We start from the raw sequence: 19612 nt of genomic DNA on the forward strand, positions 1-19612 counted from the left end.
GGGAAGCACTTCACTCTTGAAGATCGTTACGAGGGACGGACCGTCTAGATATCTGAACGACCTTCTTATGAGCCAATAATTTATTTGCCTGACGTACCTTCTTCTCGCAATGGCCCGAGAACTTCAGCTCATTGTCAACATACATACCTAGGTCCTTCTCGCATTCAGTCTCAAATAGTGCAGTTTCTTCATCCCGTTGGGACATATGGTACGCCTCTTTACCGTTGGTAAGCCCCAGGTGCATCCTCTTACGCTTCGTGGCATTGAATCTCAGCAGCTCTTCACAGTCTGCATGGTTCTTGATTTCCCGAAATAACTTGGCGTCATCGCCCAATGCACTGCCCTGTGGTACCCCACTTGTGACAGGTACAGATGACGATTTCGTGCCATTAATCATCACACACTGCTTGCGGTCATGTAGAAAGTCTTCTATCCATGCTACGAGATTTCCCCGAATTCCGAACCCTTCCAGTTTGATTTTCAGCCTTTCGTGGGGTACACTGTCGAAAGCCTTGGCAAAATCTAGGTATATATTGTCGATATTACCACCCCGTTCCAGAATATGGGTCCAAATATCCAATACCTTGAGCAATTGAGTTAAGCAAGAGCGCCCCGGCATAAACCCGTGTTGGCGATCCTTTACAAGGCTGTTTCGAAGTAGATGTTCCATCGCGGCGTCTCTGATAATACTCTCAAGTACTTTACATACTCGTATTATGCTGGTCATGCAGGCTCACCGGTTTATACAGTAGTTGTTCGTGGAGTGACGATCGCCTTTCTTGAAGATAGGACTGTTCTGTTGTGGGTTTGAATACTGTCTTTGTTGCTGTATCTGTACCGTCTGTGAATGAATAGAATGAATTGTATTAACCTTTGGTGAGTGGATGTTGTTGTACTGTATATATTAATATCATTTAACTTCCTAGTAGGCGTCTGTTGTTACGACCTTCAAGCTCTTTGCCCAGTGTTCTGTAACTAAAAGGTCTTTATAGCGTGTATTCTAGGTTAGTTGAAGACAAAAGTACGTACAATCGTCATCAGTCGTTGAAAACTCAGTGAGGTACACGGGCCGTATACCACTCCCGTGTTGTGTGGAGCCTAACAATGAAACGCTTGTGTATAATGTCTCACTCACTCATCCGCGGCGCCAGACGTGCTGAGGACGAGGCTGCCATACCTCTACAAGTCCTTACATACTTAATAAATTCCAATAGTTCTCGCTGTCATCTCGTAGGGGGTGCCATTGTCAACGTGAAAAGGAGACGCGTGGCGTTTTGGCGAGAGAATATTCCAAGAGGTCATTATTATATTAGGGGTGAAGTGAGCCCAAGGTCTTTGGTATGCAATAGGAGGAGGTTGACATTGGAGAAGTAATGACGGTTAGTGTGTGTCTTGTGTCTTGTGGTGGTAGTTTCTGTTTGTGGACTTTTATCAGCTTTATCGAATAATTGGTGAATCTCTACTTTGTAAATGACCCTAAATTAACGCCTATAACCTCAAGCTATGGAGCAGCTAAGTGATTTTTTATTACATTTGAAATGAATTAATCCTATAAGAGGCAGCTAACTCAGTGATACATTTATCCCCCAATGACAGTAACCATGAGGCAACATTGTCCTTCAGAAGTAAATATATTTGGTACACAAGGCGACAGCGGACCAAGGTTCAAATATTCAAGGGTAATTACAACAGGGTGAGAGAGGAAGGAAGGAACGTTGGTCTAAATATATGAACAATAACGATGCGGATTCTGCAAGATAAATAATGGACGCTAAAGTCAGATATTTGGTAGAAAAATATGTACCCAAGAACAAGCCCGTTAACTCAGTTTTTTTTTTTATATGAGTAAGTGAACTGAGCTGCACTTGTCAGGGTTAAGGAGAAATAGAGTTGCTTCACTTTCAAGAGATGAGTCACCACGAATAACGAGCAAGGTAATGTGTGAGTTAAGTGTGAGTGAGTGACCGAGCCCCACAGTGTAGTTTTTTAGTTTAACAAATTTATTGGCAAAGCTTGTAGTACAGTTTGCCTATTCTGAGTAATTCAGGCAGGTCTTGACACTGAGGGTGGTATCACTTCTCACTGCCCCTCAGGACAGAGGTTCATGCACAAAGAAATACATCATATTCATTAACAGCTATAAATATATAGAGGTCAGATTCATGTGGGTAATGTCACTGTTCACTGCCATGCAGGACAGAGGTTCGTACACAAAGAGATGCATCATATTCATTGACAGTACATATACATATACATACACACACACACACACATACACATATTTATACATATACATATACATATATATATATATATATATATATATATATATATATATATATATATATATATATATATATATATATATATACATACATACATACTTGCATACATACATACACATACACACACATACATACATATACGTAGGTCAGATTCATGTGGGTAATGTCACTCTTCACTGCCATACAGGACAGAGGTTCGTACACAAAGAATGCATCATATTCATTGACACTATATATAAGTCAGATTCATGTGGGTAATGCCACTGTTCACTGTCATGCAGGACAGAGGTTCGTACACAAAGAAGGAAATACATCACAGCCCTGCAGAATATGCTGACATGCAATTAGACCAATGGTCTAGTGTGTCACAAATCACTTCCCTGCCTCCTGACATACAGCAATATCTTAACACCTCACACATTAATAGGGGTTTCAATATTGAAATAGCCTGTTCCTCACCAGACCTTACCGACCAGTTTCTTATAACGCACCACGAACTAACAACAGCACTAATGAAAGGTGAGTCATCCTCCCCTGGTGAGGATGGCATAACCTATAACACCCTGAGATTGTTGAATGTAGAGGGGCGGAGCGAAATGACTACCAGAGGCGGTCACAATCGAAGCCCAGTCCATGACCGTTCGGCTGTTAATATCCCTGAATAGCTTAACGTCGTCTGCAAATATTTGTTTAGAAGATTGAATAGCATCTGACTTATAATCTATAAAGTAAACAAACAACAACGGTTCCAGCTTACTATAATACCCTGAGACTCCCTGCTGTCATAGGTACACATGACGATTTCGTGCCACTAATAACACACACTGGTTGTGGTCATGTAGAAAGTCTCTAAATACGCTATATAATAATTATATTTTCTTTTTACGTTGTCATCTGGTGCGTTTGTCTCCTTATAGGCGAAATTTAATTTAAAAAAAATCCAATTTAAGATGTTCTCTTCCAGTTTAATTTTCAGCCTTTTGTGATGTACACTATCAAGTACCTTGGCAAACTCAAGATATATGTTATCAATATTGCCACCACGCGCCAAGGCCTGTGTCCACACGTCCAGCATCTTAAACAATTGCGTCAAACAGGAGCGTTCGGGCATACACACAGCTGACATTCATTCTCAAGGTTGTTCCTTAGAAGTTCCATCACGGGCGTATTGATAATTATCAATACGCCCGTGAAAGTGGTAGCGATTATAATCGCTACCACTTTCACACTATGCTGGTCATGCTCACCCGTCTTTAGTTGCTTGTGCACAGGCAATCATCACCACTTTTGAATATAGGACTCACATACGCCATGTTCCAGCCATTTGCTCGTCAATCATCTACAGAACAGTATTTTAAGGGCTCGGCAAGCTCGTTGTGCAGCTCTCTTAACACTCATTGATGCACACACACACACACACACACACACACACTGCCAGGGCTCTTATCAACCTTGAGCTTTGACAATTTGGTTCTAATATACTCTTCTGAGAACTCAAGATGCGTATTGTTGTGTCGAAATATTCCACTTTAAAAACAGGGAAGTTTACTCATTCGAGTTTAGGTTTGGTTAGATTTGGTTTGGATTGTTTTGGTTAGATTTGATTTGGTTTGGTTTAGTTAGGTTTGGTTTGGTTAAGTTAGATTAAGTTAGGTTTCTTTTGTTTAGGTTTAGGCCATCTTGGGAGACAGCAGGGGCGTCATTTCAAATTTTGCTTGGGGGGAAGGGGGGCAACACTATTACAAGCAAAGAGTAGGGGTAAAAATCCTGTTCCACCGTGGTGCCGCCGGGTGGTTCTGTAACAGACGGAACACGTTCCAACACGTTTTATATTTTTAATTTGCATCTGCCCGGTGTGGACCGTGTGGCTGCTAGCAATATGACTTACTTCCTTAAGAACATAAGAACATAAGAATGGAGGAAACTGCAGCGGGCCTATTGGCCCATACTGGGCAGTCCCGTTTATACCCAACCCCTATTGCTCATATGAGCATCCAACCTATGTTTGAAGCAATTCAGCGTATTCGAGTTAATGATGATATTTGGTAACTTGTTCCACTCATCCACTACTCTGTTTCCAAACCAGGGTTTACCTATTTCACGCCTAAATCTAAATTTGTCTAATTTAAAACCGTTGTTACGAGTTCGCTCCTGGTTGGATAGTTTGAGTACCTTTGTAATGTCCCCTTTGTTTAGCCCTGCCTTCCACTTATACACCTCTATCAGGTCGCCCCTCGCTCTACGTCTCTCAAGGAAGTGCAAATTAATATGCTTTAACCTGTCTCTATACTCAAGGTTCCTAATGCCCGGGATTAGTCTTGTCATTCTCCTCTGAATTCTTTCCAAGGATTCTATATCCATTCTGTAATACGGTGACCAGAACTGAACTGCGTAATCCAGGTGTGGTCTCACAAGAGCAAGATACAGTTTTAGGATGACCTCGCTAGTCTTGTAACTAACACTCCTTTGTATGAACCCAAGTACTTTATTAGCCTTGTTACGAGCAAAAACACATTGTTTACTTGGCTTAAGGTTCCTACTTATCATTACTCCTAAATCTCTCTCGCAGTCGGATTTCTCTATGGCATCGTTGTTCATCTGGTATCTGGTTTCCCTGTTTACATCTCCTATACTGAGTACTTTACATTTGTCACGTTGAATTTCATCTGCCATTTTTCAGACCATTCGAAAAATTTGTTTAGATCTTCCTGTAGTTTTAGTCCTCGTCAGATTTAATAACACGTCCTATTTTAGTGTCATCAGCAAATTTACTTATGTTGCTGTCTATGCCGATATCTATGTCGTTTATGTATATAATAAATAATAATGGTCCAAGTACTGAGCCTTGGGGAACTCCACTGTGACGTTGCTCCAATGGGACTTAGTGCCGTTAATGCTCACTCGCTGTTTCCTGTCCTGTAACCACGCCCTAATCCATTTAAGGATGTACCTTTGATGCCATGGCTTCTACCTTTCTAATTAGTCTTTCGTGGGGACTCCTGTCCGAGCTTTGCTAAAGTCGAGATATACCACATCATAATTGTGCCCCTAGTCCACCGATTCGAAAACTGATGAAAAGAATGTTAATAGATTAGTTAGGCAAGAACGTCCGCTTGTGAAGCCATGCTGGGAATCATTGATCAATCAGTGCTTCTCCAGGTGATTTCGAATAGAGTTTGAAATGATTGCTTCCAGTAATTTGCCTACTATTGATGTTAGACTGATTGGGCGGTAGTTAGAGGATAGTGATCTATCCCCTTCTTGAAAATCGGTATTACATTCGCTATCCTCCAGGATTCTGGTACTGCACCTGTTTTTAAGGACATGTTAAACAACTTTGCTAAGGGCATACTAAGCTCTTCCTTACATTCCTTTAATACTCTGGCAAATATCTCATCAGGACCAGGTGACTTATTAGGCTTTAGTTTGTCTATTTGCTTACTAACATCGTTACTAGTCACTACTATCTCGCTTAATTTGTTTTCTTCACTATCTCTGAATAAAGTCGGTGCCCCGGGTATCATGTTTAAATTTTCGGTGGTGAAAACTGTTGAAAAATATTTATTCATATTATTGCTCATTTCTCTGTCGTTATCAGTGAGCTCGGCGGTGTCTGACCGTATTGGTCCAATCTTTTCTCGTGTTTTAGTTTGATACATTTGGTAGAATCCTTTGGGGTTTGTCTTCGCCTCCCTTGCTATCCTTACCTCATTATTCCTCTTTGCTTTCCTTATCTCGGTTTTAACCCTACTCGCCAATACCCTATAATAGTCACGGAGGTGAATTTCGCCACGATTTATCCTTCTACCTATAGCCTTCCTTTGGCCACTGATGTTCTTTAAATAATTATTTTTCCATTTAGGGTCATTGTTGTCTGATCTGAGTTTTTTGTATGGTATGTTCTGCCTTTGTGCATTAAGTAACTCAATATTTAAATTGTCGTGGAACTCGGCAATCTCAGATCTCGTTATCAGGTCGGTGACATCAGTCAGATTCACAGCCAAGCGCGACACCCCCTCTCTCAGCTGCCTCTTTAAACTGTCAAAGTTTGCCCTTCTGAAATCTGGTACTTTAGTGGAATTTTCCTTACGTCTGCCCTGAAAATCTAACTGGAATCGAATTTCTTTGTGATCGCTGTTTGCAAGTTCGTTCCCTACCTCGACATTGCTAATTAGGTTTTCTCTGTTCGACAGAACTAAGTCCAGTATATTATTACCCCGTGTGGGTTTGGTTATATGTTGACTTAGGAAACAGTCCTGGATCGTCTCGAGAAAATCCTGTGATTCTGAGTTACCCGTAAGGTCAGTCCAATCTATTTGGCCAAGGTTAAAGTCGCCTACTATACAGACTTTGTTGTGTATGGAAGCCCTGCGCATTTCATCCCAGATAAGTCGCTCATTGACGCTATCAAGATTGGGGGGTCTATTTATTACTCCTGTGATTAATTTTTCCCGACCGTCGCTTAATTCTATCCAAATTGTTTCTGTATTCCTCTCAGTTTTTATTTCCTTATTTATTTCACACTTCAGATTATCCCTAACATAGATTGCTACTCCGCCTCCTTTCCTGGTCTGCCTATCGGTATGGAACAGTTTGTAACCCGCAATTTGGTATTCGACTGGTAACTCACGTGTGTCTAGGTTGATCCATGTTTCAGTGAATGCAATTATATCGATTTTTTCGGTACATACCAAGGCCCTAATATCATCCATTTTGTTTCTCATACTTCTACTGTTCGTGTAGTATACATTTAAGTTAGTCGTGTTCTGAGTCCTCCCCTTACCGCGTTTAGTTTTAAACTCCCTGTCTAATTTAGTTTTGTCATCATTCCTAACACTATTTCCCTGTAGTCTTTCACTTTGTTTACCCGCTCCCACTGCAGTCTCCTCCACCCCCGTGCCCATATGTTCCCTTAGCAGTTTAAAGACTTCGATATCTTTTGAACTGCCCCTACTGTTTGTATAGTATACATTTAAACCTACTCTTCCCTGGTCCTGTTTTACCCCCTGTCCTGAGCAACTAATTTTACTTCCCAGGACCTGCTTGTTTTTTGACTCCCACTTTCCCCGACCCCTCTCTACTGGCGAAACCCCCCCTTCGGAGTGACAATTTCACGCTCCAGGGATGCAGACAACGTCTTTACCCCCTCACGAGACAAGTGTACTCCGTCGCGGCAGTACAGGTAGTCGTTGCCATAGAATCGTTGCCAGTTATCAATGAATGCCCAACCATTGTTTGCACAATGTTTTTCCAGTCGGCAATTTATAGCAATTGCCCTGGACAGCCATTCACGACCAACCCCTCTTCTAGGCAAGACACCACATACTATCGGGATCCCTCCCCTATCTCTAATCTTCCCCAGCGCCTCCCTATACCTCGCTGCTATTCAGTTTATAAATGATAGGCAATGAGAACAATGAAAATCTTCTAGCCTCCCCTATACCTCGCAGCATTACAGTTTATAAATGATAAGCAATGAGAACAATGATAGATGAATGTATCATTTTGTTTATTATGCCTACAAGTAAAATTTCATTAAGATGTTCTCACCCAACCAAATTCGCCTATATAAAGAATATAACTAAAATTTTCTTGAAAGCAAGACCCCCTGGGAGAGCAAAGTCTTGACCCGGGGAGACATGTAGAACTGTCTGTACATTAGCCGACAATGAAACCAAGCATCTTTGTTAGTAGTGCAGAGAGGAGGGTCTCAGGGCACTGCTGATTCTGTCTATTGCAACATATGGCACTGTAACCCTTTCTTGCGAGTGTCCACACTTTGATCCTAAAATATCCACAGCATTTTTTTTATAAAGTGTTAGGTTGTATCTATTTGTTACAACTACTGAGGTTTTGACGCACTCATACAGCATGTATTACGGATTACAGAAAGATATTCTCCCTAATGATCGCTGTTTGTTTTCTCCAGGTTGTTACTCCTTATAAACTCAAATAGTACAACAACCTTACGAGATAAAAAACAAATACACGAACATGAAAGTGTATTTTAAGTGACGAGTAAGTGAGACTGTTACCCGAGCCGAATAATTTAAGTTTATTAAAAAGAGTCGGAGAAAACTGAGGATTTCACCAATGGCGTATAGTATAGTGCAGGGGTGGCCAACCAGTCGATCGCGATCGACTGGTCGATCGCAATCCCTTCTCTAGTCGATCTCATGGCATAGTTAAACTTAATGACCAGCTGCCATACTGTACAAATATCATATTAAAACTATGTTCATAATCATTGGGATATTTTTGTTCAGATTTTTTCTTGGAATAGATTATCATTAGGGACACATCAGAGCGAGACATACGGAAAAACTTCAACTGTGCCATACTGTGTGTGGCGGAACCTGATAGGAAGTGTTCGCGTTCATACGGGCGGGTGCTGCTGACTGGTTCCTGGTGAGGAAATTGATGAGCAAGTTGTCATCAGTTGTAGGTTAAAACTAAGCAAGTATTTGCTTTTATATGTTTACAAATACACGTTAAACCTTGTATTAATGAATTTGGGAATGAAAAAGTTAACTCAATATTGAGGAGTCTTGTCAAAAGTAAAGAGAGAGAGAATCATATTTGACAACCCTGCCCCTACGAGCCTACACACTTGTCACCAACAATGCAGTGATTTTCAGCCATCTGCAATACTTGTTATTCTTGTTATGGAAAAGTCTTCGGTGATTACGAGAATTACTGACTTTTTAGCTTAGCAACAGTTCTCGCCGCAATCCTAGAGTAGACAGAAGTGTCCACACCAGCCGGCGACAATTGCTTTTGAAAAAAACAATACAAAATAAAATAAAAACGTTATGCAGTGTTGGTTAGTAACTCCTATATTCATATAGGAAAAGCCATGGAAAAAAATAATTCTTGTATTCACGTACGACTTTCTTTTCCAAGTACAGGTTATTGGCCATCAACTGAACCAAAAATAATTTCTGGACCAAGTACTAAAAGGACCAAAATTTACCATTTTCACAATGAATGGAAGAAAGTCTATTTTTTGACCATGAATAATTTGAGGTGTGTGTGTCTGATCTGCCATGCGTCTCCAGCTCTCGCCAAGAAAGGAAATCTTGAAATGCATATAAAAAGTTTTCACAAGAAGTATGATAATGATTTCTCACCCAAAAGTGAGCTACGAAAGAGGAAAGTTAATGGACTGAAATCACAACTTACTGCACAATAAACTCTTTTTACCGGCGCGTGCTCAAAATCAAGGGTAGCAAACCATTGCATCATTCAGGGTAAGTCGAGTACTTACAAAGCATAAAAAAACATTTCAAGATAGAGAAATATTCAAAGAGGCCTTTTTAGAAGCAGCAGATTTGTTGTTTGAAATTTTTAAAAATAAGTCTGAAATACTGTTTTCTTTTAAGGATGTTCAGTTATCAAGAAACACTGTCATGAGGCGCTGTGAATTTATGGCTGAGGATTTGGGTGAATAACTAATTAAAGACATGAGTGTGTGTTCTTTTCATTACAATTTGATGAGTCTACTGATGTGGTCGATACATCTCAATTATGCATTTTCATTGGAATGGTGTTTAAAGACATGAGCACCAAGGAGGAACTGCTGAAAATTCTACCATTAAAAGGAAAAACTCGGGTTGAAGACATATTTCAGACTTTCGGTGATTTTGTTAATATTACACAGTTGCCAACTTGTATCTATGACAACTGATGGGGCACCTGCAATGGCTGGCCGAGTCAGTGGGTTCATTGCCCTGTGCAGGAGTGATGATAGGTTTCCTAACTTTTGATCACAACGAAGTGTGGCTGTTAGATTTAGCTTTTTTAGTTGACATGACGCTATGCTGAATAAACTAAACTTAGATTTGCAAGGGAAAGATAAAACTATAGTTGACATGATGAGTGCTGTGACTGCTTTCAAGCAGAAAGCTAAAACTAGTGTCTTCGCAGCTGCATCAACAACAACTACGAAACTTCAGAAATATGATGTCTGAACTAGAAAACCAAGTTTGACAGTACTCGATATATTGGATGAACAAATGGTCCCCAGTGAATGGAAAGTGGCTTATGTGAGTCCTATCTTCAAGAAGGGCGATAGTCACTCCACGAACAACTATAGACCGGTGAGCCTGACCAGCATAATATGTAAAGTACTTGAGAGTATTATCAGAGATGCCGCGATGGAACATCTACTACGAAACAACCTTGTAAAGGATTGCCAACACGGTTTTATGCCGGGGCGCTCTTGCTTGACACAATTGCTCAAGGTATTGGATATTTGGACCCATATTCTAGAACGGGGTGGTAATATCGACAATATTTACCTAGATTTTGCCAAGGCTTTCGACAGTGTACCCCACGAAAGGCTGAAAATCAAACTGGAAGGGTACGGAATTCGGGGAAATGTCCTAGCGTGGATAGAAGACTTTCTACATGACCGCAAGCAATGTGTGGTGATTAATGGCACGAAATCGTCATCTGTACCTGTAACAAGTGGGGTACCGCAGGGTAGTGTATTGGGCCCGCTGTTGTTTGTTTGTTTCATAAATGATATGCCTGACGTTGTACACTCCTCCATACAAATGTTTGCCGATGATGGCAAGTTATTTCGGGAAATTAAGAACCAAGCGGACTGTGAAGAGCTGCAGAAGGACCTCTGTGGGCTCCAGGAATGGTCGAAGGAATGGCTGCTGAGATTCAATGTCACGAAGTGTAAGAGGATGCACCTGGGGCGTACCAACGGTAAGGAGGCGTACCATATGTCCCAACGGGATGAAGAAAATGTACTAGTTGAGACTGTGTGTGAGAAGGACCTAGGTGTGTATGTTGACAATGAGCTGAAGTTCTCGGGCCATTGTGAGAAGAAGGTAAATCAGGCAAATATATTATTGGGTCATATAAGAAGGTCGTTCAGATATCTAGACGGTCCGTCCCTCGTGACGATCTTCAGGAGTGAAGTGCTTCCCCATCTGGAGTACTGTCACCCCATCTGGTCCCCGAGATATGCTAGGGACTGTCAGTTGGTTGAAAATGTTCAAAGGAGGGCCACCAAACTGGTGCCTGCACTTCGGCACCTCAGCTACCCTGAGAGATTGGAGCGCCTGAACTTGCCTAGCTTATACTACAGACGGGCAAGGGGGGACCTAGTTGAGGTTTATAAGCATCTCAGGGGGCACTACTCAGTTGAGTGTCCTTACTTGGAGCTGGCGGACGCTCGCCCCACAAGGGGTCACAGCTCAAGATTGAAGAAGCCGCAAGTCCAGAAAACCGTGAGGGCAAACTTTTTCGGAGTGAGGGTTGTAAACTCTTGGAACAATCTACCAGAGAGTGTTGTGACGGCACCGAGTGTGAGCTCTTTCAAGAGAAGACTTGACCAACACTGGAGCGGGTTCAGGTACATTCAGGAGCCGGTGCATGCCCAGTATTTGCCAACAGTGCGTGACAGAGACGTGACCGATCGCCCGGGCGGCTAGCGAGCTGATCTTTTGGTGAAGAATATAAATGAAAAGAGACGTGACCGATCGCCCAAGCGGCTAACAAGCCGATCAGTGGCGAAGAGGATAAAAGTAAAAAAAAAAAAAAAAGTAAAAGTATATAGCAACAATAGAACCTGTTGCAACATATATGTGTTTTCCATTTGGTAAAGACACAATTGTTGAAGATATTGCATCTAGAATGGCATCAGTATTTAACATGGATATATCTGAAGTCGAAAATGAACTTCTGAAACTTTAAAATAATATTCAGATCAAATCTATGGCAACAGGAGGAAGTTTCTGGAACTTTTTCAGTGAAGAAAATATCCCAATGTCAGAAAATGTGTGGTGGGAGGGGGAGTGTTTTGGGTGAATATTAGGCTGGTAGATCGCGTCAGGGTAACTGTGGAAAAGTAGATCACATCACACAAAAGGTTGGCCACCCCTGTAGTGGAAGGTATGACTGAGAGATTCATGTTATAATCCACTAATGCTTAGACCAAGTAACACCAATGTAACGTGTGTTGTGTGTGTGTGAGTGACTGTGTATGTAAGTGACTGTGTATGTGAGTGACTGGATAAGTAAATAATAATAATTAACAGTTTATTGAAGGAGCATGGCCACCGGAAGGCTGAAAATATACACTTGCATTTACAAATAATATACAAGTAACTTACAGTAAGTGATACAAATATGATATATAATAACTAGGTGGGGAGAAGGTCATACTACAAGGCATTTCAACATAGTGACAGTGCAAAAAGGTAAGATTGACTGGGAGTGAATACACTGGTTGATTACGGGTTGTTGATTATATTTACAATGGTTGAGACTGGGCTGTTCTTATAGCGATCAGTTCGTGCTCGTATGGGCTGGATGCGGTTGTGGTGTCAAACAGAAATTCTCGGACGAGGGATCCCGGGTGGTAGTAGGAGCCGGTGTCGAGGATAGTGCAGAAGCTTCTCACCAAATTTGCACATGAGGTCGTGGTGATGGTCAGAGAGAGCCGAGAGGGTCAGTGTGTTGAGCGCTTCCTGATATGTGGAGTAGGAAGGGGGGAGAATCAGAGAATAATCTTGCATGCCCTCTTTTGCACTTATTCTAGGTGTTTATGTTGTGTGGCATTTAGGGAGGAAGACCAGGTAGGGGAGGCATAGGTGAGCTTGGGAAGTATGAATGTTAAGTAAACACTAAGGAGCTGGGGCGCAGGAACACCAGGGGACTTGAGTCGGCGGAGGAGGTGGAGACGAAAACTGGAGGATTTGACAACTTCACTGACGTGTTTTTTTCCTATCTAGTCTGTTGTCAATGGTGACTCTGAGGAGCTTAGTGGAGTCTACAACCTGGAGTGTGTTGGGACCTAAAGTAATGGAGGGAGGTGGGACAACGTCGGGGGGAGAGTTTTTTTTTTTTTTACGGGGACTAGCCCACCCGGGTACAGGTCGCTGACCCACGTCAGGGCCTGGGGGCGAAAATGTAATAATAATAATAATAATAATAATAATAATAATAATAATAATAATAATAATAATAATAATAATAATAATAATAACTATTATTATTATTATAATAATAATTCATACAAAAATAATAACAAAATACTGTAAATAAAAATAAAATACTGTACTAAAGATAATAATAATAATAATAATAATAATAATAATAATAATAATAATAATAATAAATAAATACAAAAACGAAAAAAATATATCAAGAATGAGAAACGATATACATTATGTATGTTGTGTTGTCAAAGTAAGAGAAACAATTGAGACCCTGCAATTGTGTGTAAATGAGGCAGAAAGTCAGATCATCAACCTGGGACTTGGTCACATATAGCAGCAGGGTCTACCATTAGACAACACATTATGCTTCCAATATCTTCCCTGGCGGTAGTACCTCCCTGTTTGATAGCTGCCTACTATCTACTGGAGAGGTTGATGTTGATGGTGACGTTGTTGTTGGTTTCCCAATTTTGGAGACTGTTCAATAAATCCTGAAAGGCGGTGTAGTCGGGAGCAGAGTTGTTGGCACTGATCTCAATGGTGGAGTCGTCGCCATATTTCCAGCGAGCAGAGGTTTCTCTTAAGGCATCATCGATAAGCTTAAGGAAGCAGAGCGGTCCCATATTGGTGCCTTGGGGGACCCCACAGGTGAGTGACTGAAAAGGGGAGACAGCCTCTCGGAAGCGTACTGCTTGGCGTCGGTCATTAAGGAAGTCAGTGACTGTGAGTGACTGTGTGTATGCGAGTGACTGTGTATGCGAGTGACTGTGTGTATGCGAGTCACTATGTATGTATGTGAGTCACTATGTGTGTATGTGATTGACTATGTTTGTATGTGAGTGACTCTGTATGTATGTGAGTGACTATGTGTGTATGTGAGTGACTATGTATGTATGTATGTATGTGAGTGACTATGTGTGTATGTGAGTGCCTATGTGTGTATGTGAGTGACTGTATGTGATTATGTGTGTATGTGAGTGACTGTACAGTATGTGACTATGTGTGTATGTGAATGACTATGTGTGCTTGTGAGTGACTGTGTATATGACTATATGTACAGTATATGAGTGACTATGTGTATGTGAGTGACTATGTGTGTATGTGAGTGACTATGTGTGTATGTGAGTGACTGTATGTGATTATGTGTGTATGTGAGTGACTGTACAGTATGTGACTATGTGTGTATGTGAATGACTATGTGTGCTTGTGAGTGACTGTATATGACTATATGTACAGTATATGTGAGTGACTGTGTGTATGTGAGTGACTATGTATGTATGTGAGTGACTATGTGTGTATGTGAGTGACTGTGTGTGTATGTGAGTGACTGTGTGTGTATGTGAGTGACCTGTGGTGTAATGGTCAGCATGCTCGCCTGGCAAGCGAGCGGACCCGGTTACGATCCCCGGGCAGGGTGAAATTATGGGCAAGTTTCTTTACGCCATTTGCCTCTGTCTACCCAGTAGTAATTGGGAACCTGGATGTTAATCGTGTTCCGGGTTAATGGTTAGCCAGTGCAGTTGGCGAGTTGTCCGGTCTTCTCAGACTATTCCTTGACACTGGGTTATGCAACTCGTTAACTCAGGGTGTGGTTGTTGTTTTGGCGACAGCTTCTACACCTTAAACACTGGGTCATGCAGCTCATTAACTCAGGGTGTGGTTGTTGTGTTGGCGACAGCTTCTACACCTTAAACACTGGGTCATGCAGCTCGTTAACTCAGGTTGTGGTTGTTGTGTTGGCGACAGCTTCTACACCTTAAACACTGGGCCCTGCAGCTCGTTAACTCAAGGTGTGGTTTTTGTGTTGTTGATAGCTTCTACACCCTAAACACTGTGTCATGCAGCTCGGTAACTCAAGGTGTGGTTGTTGTATTGGCGACAAATTTACACCTTAAACACTGGGTCATGCAGCTCGTTAACTCAAGGTGTCATTGTTGTATTGGCGACAGCTTCTACACCTTAAATGCTGGGTCATGCAGCTCGTTAACTCAGGGTGTGGTTGTTGTGTTGGCGACAGCTTCTACACCTTAAACACTGGGTCATGCAGCTCGTTAACTCAGGGTGTGGTTGTTGTGTTGGCGACAGCTTCTACACCTTAAACACTGGGTCATGCAGATCGTTAACTCAAGGTGTCATTGTTGTATTGGCGACAGCTTCTACACCTTAAACACTGGGTCGTGCAGCTCGTTAACTCAGGGTGTGGTTGTTGTGTTGGCGACAGCTTCTACACCTTAAACACTGGGTCATGCAGCTCGTTAACTCAGGGTGTGGTTGTTGTATTGGCGACAGCTTCTACACCTTAAACACTGGGTCATGCAGCTCGTTAACTCAGGGTGTGGTTGTTGTGTTGGCGACAGCTTCTACACCTTAAACACTGGGTCATGCAGCTCGTTAACTCAAGGTGTGGTTGTTGTGTTGGCGACAGCTTCTACACCTTAAACACTGGGTCATGCAGCTCGTTAACTCATGGTGTGATTGTTGTATTGGCGACAGCTTCTACACCTTAAACACTGGGTCATGCAGCTCGTTAACTCATGGTGTGGTTGTTGTATTGGCGACAGCTTCTACACCTTAAACACTGGGTCATGCAGCTCGTTAACTCAGGGTGTGGTTGTTGTATTGGCGACAGCTTCTACACCTTAAACACTGGGTCATGCAGCTCGTTAACTCATGGTGTGGTTGTTGTATTGGCGACATCTACGACACATAAGAACATAAATATGGAGGAAACTGCAACGGGCCAATTGGCCCATACTGGGCAGTCCCATTTACACCCAACCCCTGTTGATCATTTATCCAGCCAGTCTATGTTTGAAGCTATCCAGCGAATTCGAGATGATGATGACATTTGGTAACTTGTTCCACTCGTCCACTACTTTGTTTCCAAACCAATGTTTACCTTTTTCGCGCCTAAATCTAATTTTGTCTAATTTAAAGCCATTGTTACGAGTTCCCTCCTGGTTGGATAGTTTGAGTACCTTTGTCATATGACCTTTGTTTAGCCCTGCCTTCCATTTATACACCTCTATCATATTGCCCCTCACTCTACGTCTCTCGAGGGAGTGCATATTATAATGCTTTAGCCTGTCTCTGTACTCAAGGTTCCTAATGCCCGGGATTAGTCTTGTCATTCTCCTCGGGATTCTTTCCAAGGATTTTATATCCATTCTGTAATATGGTGACCAGAATTGAACTGCGTAATCCAAGTGAGGTTTCACAAACGCAAGATATTGTTTTAAGATGACCTCGCTAGTCTTGTAACTAACACTCCTTTGTATGAACCCAAGAACTTTATTAGCCTTGTTTCGAGCAAATACACATTGTTTACTTGGCTTAAGATTCCTACTTATCATTACTCCTAAATCTTTCTCGCAGTTGGATTTCTCAATAACATCGTTGTTCATCTGGTATCTGGTTTCCCTGTTTACATCTCCTATACTCAGTACTTTACATTCGTCCACATTGAATTTCATCTGCCGTTTTTCAGACCATTCGAAAAATTTGTTTAGATCTTCCCATAGTTTTGCGGAGTCCTCGTCAGATTTGATAACACGTCCTATTTTAGTGTCATCAGCAAATTTACTTATGTTGCTGTCAATGCCGATATCTATGTCGTTTATGTATATAATAAATAATAATGGTCCAAGTACTGAGCCTTGGGGAACTCCACTAGTGACGTTGCTCCAACGGGATTTAGTGCCGTTAATGTTCACTCGCTGTTTCCTGTCCTGTAACTACGCCCTAATCAATTTTAGAATATTACCTTTAATGCCATGAGCCTCCACTTTTCTTATTAGTCTTTCGTGGGGGACTCTGTCGAAGGCTTTGCTAAAGTCGAGATATACCACATCATAATTGTGCCCCTCGTCCACTGATTCGAAAACAGATGAAAAGAATGTTAATAGATAAGTTAGACATGAACGCCCACTTGTGAAGCCATGTTGGGAATTATTGATTAGCTTGTGCTTCTCCAGGTGATTTCGAATAGAGTTTGAAATGATTGCTTCCATTAATTTGCCTACAATTGATGATGGACGGTAGTTAGAGGATAGAGATCTATCCCCCTTCTTGAAAATCGGTATTACATTCACTATCCTCCGGGATTCTGGTACTACACCCGTTTTTAAGGACACGTTAAACAACTTTGCTAAGGGCATACTAAGCTCTTCCTTACATTCCTTTAATACTTTGGCAAATATCTCATCGTGACCTGGTGACTTATTAGGCTTTAGTTTGTCTATTTGCTTACTAACATCGTTACTAGTCACTGCTATCTTGCTTAATTTATTTTCTTCACAATCTCTGTATAGAGTCCGTGCCTCGCGTATCATGTTTAAATTTTCGGTGGTGAAAACTGTTGAAAAATATTTATTCAGACTCATTTCTCCGTCGTTATCAGTTAGCTCGCCGGTAATTGACTGTATTGGTCCAACCTTTTCTCGTGTTTTAGTTTGATACATTTGATAGAATCCCTTGGGGTTTGACTTCGCCTCCCTTGCTACCTTCAGCTCATTATTCCTCTTTGCTTTTCTTATCTCGGTCTGAACCCTACCGGCCAATTCTTTATAATAATCTCGGAGGTAAACTTCATCACGATTTATTCTTCTACCTATAGCCTTCCTTTGTCCAATAATATTCTTAAAATAATTATTTATCCATTTAGGGTCATTGTTGTTTGATCTGAGTTTTTTGTATGGTATGTTCTGCCTTTGTGCATTAAGTAACTCATTATTTAAATTGTCGTGGAACTCGGCAACCTCAGATCTTGTTATTAGGTCATTCTCAACCCACAGGTCTCCAGGTAAGGTGAGGCCGCCTCTGTGGGTGCGTGATTGTGTGAGGTCACCTCATGACGTCATGTAATTCACTCCCCTAGCGTGATACCCTTCTTCAGCTGCCTTTTTCAAACTATCAAAGTTTGCCCCTTCTGAAATCTGGGACTTTAGTGGAATTTTCCTTGCAGCTGCCCTGAAATTTAACTGAATCAAATTTTGTGATCGCTAAGTTAGCAAGTTCGTTTCACCTGACATTACTGATGAGGTTTTCTCTTTTGACAGAATTATATCGAGTATATTATTACCCTGTGGTCTTGGTTATATGTTGGCTTAGGAAACAGTCCTGATTGTTTCAAGAAAATTCTCTGATTCTGAGTTGCCCATAAGGTCAATCCAATCTATTTTGGCTAAAGTTAAAGTCGCCTACTGCGCAAATCCTCATATAAAGGGAAGCCTCTGTGCATTTCATCCCAAAATGAGTCGCTTCATTAACTCTTTATCAGGATTAGGAGGTCTATATATTACTCCTGTGATTAATTTTTCCTACCATCGATTACTTTTATCCAAAATTGTTTTGCTTTTCCTCTCTCAGATTTTATTTCCTTATTTATTTTCACTTCAGATTATCCCCGATGGCAGATTGGGTTACACCGCCCTTTCCTAATTCAGTCTATCAGTATGAAATAATTTGTAACCCGCAATTTGGGATTCTGCTGGTGGGTAATCACGGAGTCTAGGCTTTATCCATGTTTCGGTGAATGCTATTATATCGATTTTTTCGCACATACCAACGCCTGATTTCATCCATTTTGTTTCTCATACTTCCTACTTTTTATGTAGTAGAGATTTGGGTTACCTGTGGTCTGAGTCTTCTTTTGTCACAGTTTAGGTTTAAACTCCCTGCCTAAGTTTTTTTCATAACTCTTTCACTTTGTTTACCCGTTCCCACTGCAGTCTCCCTCCCTCCACCCCGTGTATGTTCTCCTAGCAGTTTAAAAACCTCGACATTTTTTAACTGCCCTCTCAGAAGAGCCAGCCTTAAACTCTGGGTCATGCAGATCGCTAACTCAAGGTTGTTGTATTGGCGACACCTTAAACATTGGGTCATGTAGTTCGTTAACTCAAGTTGTGGTTGCTGTATTAGTGACAGCTACTACACCTTAAACACTAGGTCATGCAGCTCGTTAACTCAGGGTTGTTGTTGTATTGGCCACAGCTTCTACACCTTAAACAAATTCATGCCTAGGTGGCCCTAGGGCCGGCCATCCTCATTCCACGAAGGGCAACCATTATTATGTATGTGAGTGACTGTATATGACTATGTGTGTTTTTGGTTTTGTTTTTGTACCGGGATTAGCTCACCCGGGCACAGGTCACTGACCCACATCAGGGCCTGGGGGGCGAAAACATAATAATAATAATAATAATAATAATAATAATAATAATAATAATAATAATAATAATAATAATAATAATAATAATAATAATATTAATAATAATAAATACAAAACGAAAAATAAATCAAGAATGAGAAACGATATACAGTATGTATGTTGTGTTGTCAAAGTAAGAGAAACAATTGAGACCCTGCAAT

At 41.3% G+C, this 19612-nt stretch overlaps 1 protein-coding gene across 3 annotated transcripts in view; it reads left to right on the plus strand.

Annotated features, from left to right (window-relative positions):
• The window catches only part of LOC121859058 (major facilitator superfamily domain-containing protein 6-like), a 56303-nt gene that overhangs the window by 6612 nt on the left and 30079 nt on the right, over positions 1-19612 (plus strand). The window contains exon 1 of one of the 3 annotated variants that reach the window (XM_042355718.1): positions 1403-1934. The exons of the other annotated variants lie outside the window; for them this stretch is intronic. The gene's annotated coding sequence lies outside the window, so the exon portion shown is untranslated. Of the gene's footprint in view, positions 1-1402; positions 1935-19612 lie in introns of those variants that run through there. 3 annotated transcript variants of the gene reach the window in all.

This window comes from Homarus americanus, unplaced genomic scaffold (assembly GCF_018991925.1).
Source record: "Homarus americanus isolate GMGI-L3 unplaced genomic scaffold, GMGI_Hamer_2.0 scaffold39882, whole genome shotgun sequence".
NCBI lineage: Eukaryota > Metazoa > Arthropoda > Malacostraca > Decapoda > Nephropidae > Homarus > Homarus americanus.